The sequence below is a fragment of the Orycteropus afer genome, unplaced genomic scaffold (genome assembly GCF_000298275.1).
Source record: "Orycteropus afer afer isolate SDZICR_OR568_19922 unplaced genomic scaffold, OryAfe1.0 scaffold00143, whole genome shotgun sequence".
Lineage (NCBI taxonomy): Eukaryota > Metazoa > Chordata > Mammalia > Tubulidentata > Orycteropodidae > Orycteropus > Orycteropus afer.
Genome location: NW_006921730.1, coordinates 6,635,864 through 6,641,319, shown reverse-complemented (window position 1 = coordinate 6,641,319; position 5,456 = coordinate 6,635,864).

Below are 5,456 nucleotides of genomic sequence, written 5' to 3'. Positions count from 1 at the left end.
AGTTCCTTCGCAGTTGACCTTCCCAATGCTGTACATCTTCTAATGTCAATGTGTAGCACTGGGCAAACTGGCTGCAAAAGATTTCTTTCAAGTGCTGGAGAGCAAAGATGTCTCCTTGAGGACTAAGGTGTGCCTGACACAAGCCATGGAATTCTCAGTCTCCACATACACACATGAGAGCTGGACAATGAATAAGGAAGACCGAAGAAGAGTTGATGCTTTCGAGTTTGATGCTGGCAAAGAACAATGAAAGTAAAGAACTAACAAATCTGTCCTGGAAAAAGTGTAGCTGGAATGCTCCTTGGAAGTGAGAATGGCCAGACTTCATCCCACCTACTTTGGTCATGTTGTAAGAGACCATTCCCTGGAGAAGGATATCATGCTTGGTAAAGTGGAAGGTCAACAAAACACGAGAAAGCCCTCAACAAGATGGATTGACACAGTGGCTACAGTGATGGGCTCAGGTATAGCCGGTTATGGAGTTGGCACGGGACCAGGCAGTGTTTCATTCTGCTGTACATAGGGTCTTTATGAATCAGAGACAACTTGACGGCACTTAACAATAACATGTCCCCATCTTTCTGACTGTTTACCTATATAGCTCCATCTCAGGTTCAGGATCCCATTTCTTCCCAATCAATGCCCTAACTTTAACTTCAGACACCATTCTGGGTTGGCAATTCAGTTGTCATTGTAATTCAACCACCCTTACAATAAGACTCAGGGTTTGGTTTTTGGCAATATCTACTCTGTTACTAAAAGAAATAAGGCCTTCTTTCAGGGTGCAAGGGGAAATATTGAGGTCTTTTATGTAGTGCTTGAACTGTTACTCAGCAGCCTGAGATCATCTGGCTCTTTTATTACTTTATCTAGCATAAGAAGGACAAACCAACCAGCTTCCTTATACTCCTTATGCTAATAAAATTGCAGAAAAGTATCAAACATGTGATCACTCAGAGCCTCACTCCTCAAAAATACTTGATCTATTTGTCATGCTATTTTGTGTAATGTTACCAACTCAAGGCAAGGATTAGAAGGACCCTCTTTGCAAATGGAAGCAGAGTCATCAGTGCCTTTATGACTAATCAAATTAGAGAACCAAGACAGAATTGGTGAGAATCAATTTAAGAAATTCATCCTTATGATTTTCTCTCTCTAGAACCACTCCCAGTACCAAATGTCTTAGGCCAGGTTCTCTAGAGAAACAAAACCAGTAAAGTTTATAGAGAGAGAAAAAAAAAATGTTATAGAGGCTGGCAAGTTCCAAGTTCCTGGATCAAATGTCAAGCTGGAGACTTTTTCTGATTTACGCAGCTGCAGGGGCTGAGGAGCTTAAGATTGGCAGGCACTATAACAGGCTGCTGACTTCAGCAGATGATGATACAAGATCAGCAGGCAAAATAGTGGATTGTTGGCTCATAGGATAGTTGTAGGCAGCATAACAGGACCCAGATCCACAGAAGGTCCTCTAATTTTCCCAGGACGTCCATATGTACATATATTGGAAGCACCCCCAAGGAAACTCCCTTTCAACAGATTGGCTGCCCAAAGCATATACATCAGATATCATCATGGAAATGACCACACCACAACCACTTAAACCACTAAGAATCATGGTCAAACCAAGTTAACACACAACTTTAACTATCACAGTATTTCCTGTTTCTATAGCTCTTAACATTGTACAAGGAGTCTTTATATGTGTGATCTCACTGAAACAACAAGATATTATGAGTCAATGTATACTTAAGGCAGAATATGGTATTTTCTTAAATACGCTCCTTCTTCATTGATAATAAGGAACCTTGATTGCACAGCGGTTAAGAGCTTTGGTGCTAATGAAAAGTCAGCAGTTTGAGCCCACCAGCTACACAACAGGGAAAAGATGTGTCAGTCTGTTTCCATAAACATTACAATTTTTGGAACCATATGGGGAAGTTTTACTCTGTCCTACACTGTCACTATGAGTCAGAATCAACTTGACAGCAATAAGCTTGTTTTAGTTGTTGTTTTGATTTATTGATAGTAGGCTAACTTGTTTGACACATTATCAGGAGATACCAGTCCCTGGAGAAGGACATTATGCTTTATAAAAGTAGATGACCAGTGAAAAAGGGGAAGACCCTCAATGAGGGTATTGACACAGTGGCTACAACAGTGAGTTCAAAATTGCAATGATTGTGAGGATTGTAAAGAACCAGGCAGTATTTCATATTGTTGTACATAGGTTTGCTATGACAGAAATCTACTTGATGGCATCTAAATACAACAACAGACCAATAAAAATATAACTGAGTGTCATAGGCCTGGGGTTCCTGAATCAGATCCTGAGAGGAAGATTCACTTAAAAGCAAATGGAAAAGCAAGACAGGAAAGGGGAAACCCCTAAGCAAAGGTGTGAAGTTCCAGCTTTAGCTTGATCCCAAAGGGAGATCTGGAGTGTAAATTATGCATCAGAGTTTGTCCTGACAAAAGGCATTGGACTGGGCATCTGTGTTGTCATTAGTGTCATCCAGTCAGCTCTAATTCATAACAACCCTATGTACAATACAACAAAATACAGCACAATCCTGCACCATCCTCACAATCTTTTCTATGCTTGAGCCCATCATTCCAGTCACTGTGTCAATCCTTCTTGTTGAGGGTCTTCTCCCTTTTCCCTGACCATCTACTTTTGTCAAGGGACTGGTCCTTTCTGACAACATGACCAAAGTAGATGAGATAAAGTCTGGCCATTTCATTTCTAAGGAGCATTTTGGCAGTACTTCTTCCAAGACAGATTTGTTCATTCTTCTGGCAGTCCATAGTATTTACAATTTTCTCCACCAACACCCCAATTCAAAGGCATCAACTCTTCTTTGGTCTTCCTTATTCATTGCCCAGCTTTCACATTCATATAAAGCAATTGAAAATACCATGTCTTGGGATAGGTACACTTTAGTCTTCAAAGAGACATCTTTGTTCCTGGCAAAGGGGCAGGAAGGCTGCATCTTCTGACTTCCCTAACTGCACAAGAGGAAGACAGAACCACCATCAGTAGCCCAAGCCCTATCCCTATGAGGCCAGACATGCTGCCTCCTTCCAGCCCTTTCACCAACCCTGACATCAACCGTTCCTCGCACAGCACCCACCACCTCTCTGCTGGGTTCAATAATTCACTGCAGTGGCCACAAAGAACTCACAGACTATGGGGTTTATTAGGAAAGCACCAGGCTACAATTCAAGTTCAGGAAAAATGCTCAGTCTCTCTCAGTCTCGCCATCTCTCAGCCAACAGTATCTCTCAGTCTCTCGGCAACACATGTCTCTTGGTGTCTCTCTCGGCAATGCATGACTTTTGTGTCTCACTCGCAGCAATGCATGTCTCAGTGTCTCTTTCTCAGCAACATGTCTTTCTCAATCAGCAGTTAGAGAGATTCTTTCTGCCTCTAGAAGGGCTCCTTTTGAGCCTGGCAGAGTGGCAAACTAACCAATTCCAACATCAGAATTCTAAACACCTGAGAGAGAGAGAACTTCCCAGAAGATTGCTTTGTGCCACTCTCAACAGAAATACCCCAGGTGGATAATGTTAACAATCAGGAGTTCCTCAGTTACTCATGGAAAATTCTACCACGACGTTTAGTAAGACTTATGGTTAGAAAAACCACATTAAGTAATTTACTACACCACAGTTCCTTAACACTAAAGAGGTCTTTTGCAACAGATTTGCCCAGTGTAATCCGATGTTTGATTTTTTGACTGCTGCTTCCATGGGTGTTGATAAAACAAAATCACTGACAACTCCAATATTTTCTCTGTTTATCATCATGTTGCTTATTGGTCCACTTGTGAGGATTTTTGTTTTCTTTATGTTGAGGTGTAATCCATGCTTTAGCTACTCTCCATTCATAAACATGTTTCAGAGTCTCCTCTGACATATATTTTGTTTTTTACTTCCTTCCCTCTCTTTTAATGACCTTATGTTTATTTCATGTATGATGTTCTTGATGTTATCCCACAACTCACCTGGTCTTTGGTCATTGGTGTTCAATGTGTCAAATCTATTCTTGTGATGGTCTCTAAATTCAAGTGAGATATAATCAAGGTCATATTTTGGCTGTTGTGAACTTGTTTTAATTTTCATCAGCTTTACCTTAAACTTGCATATGAGCAACTCTAGGTTTCCCTAGTTACCACATAGGTTTTTCTTTATTTGCACATGAAGTATCTGAAAATTCTTTAGGCATACTAACTCAAAACATGGAGGATGATAAAGACCTATAGGTTGATATAGCCTACAGCTTGACCTTGTACCCAGTGGATACCCTCCCTGCATTATGGTTGTGGCTGCTACTGCCAAACTAGTGGAAACCATAACAGATGTGGTGCTTGGAAACTTTTTAGATGTCTAAATGCTCCCATGCAGACTTTCTTACTTAATTCTGCTTTGATAAAATATCTTTCTGCCATTAGGCTCACCTCCTATGAAGTTCTCCTCCTGCTTGCATCTATTGTTAGACTATATTCCATACCTGTTTAAATCTAGCTGCTCTTCCACCCACAACTAGTAAGAACAATTATGTTATGTATGATTGTCTAGACTTGACTGAATAATGTTTTATCCTTCAGAAAGACTTAAAAGAGACCCCTTTAACTAATCCTGATTTAGTTTTGTTTGTGGATGGCTCCTTTTTAAAATTTAGTCCTGCTAATCCTCACTATTAAGTTGGATACACTGCTACAACTTCTACTTAAGTCTTCAAATGTCAGAATTTCTTCAGGAAAATCTTAATATTTTTAAGAACAATAGCATTGTTCTGGAATTGTACATGATTTTAGCCTGTTACTGAAACAAAGAAGATTTTTAACTTCTTCTGGAAATGTCATAAAAAAATGGAGCTTTTGTTGTAGACTAGATGCTCTGTTACCTCCCTCAGAAATGGCTGTAATAAAATACAAGTTCAACAACCAAAAGGAGTAGCCCAGACTGAAGAAATTAGAGGAAAGAATCTTGATGATATATCAGCCATATAAATGCTTCTCAAGCTATTTCTGCAGTTATGATAAAGATAGGGATTACCCAAATTTATCTATTGATAACTCTAACTTTTTGTAATTAAGTGTAGAAAAATTTTAGGAAAAGAATCCAAGATGGTAGAGTAAGCAGATACACTATCCAGACCCTCTAAAACAAAGAGTGAAGGAACAAGGGAAATGACTACAAATAACAATCCTGGATCCCAGAATTTCAAAGAAAAAGATGAAGAAGTAGACAAGATATCAATGAGAAGAAGAGAGCAAATGAAAACAGTGCACAAGGTGTGGTAACCTACCAAGCAGCACAACATGGCCATTTTGAATTATAGCAAGCAGCATTCTAATCAGAGCAGGAACCAGATAACCAGCTGTACTTGCCCAGGTCTGCACTAACATCTACATCAATGATCAGGTGACCAGAGGGGTGTAACCTCTGTCCTT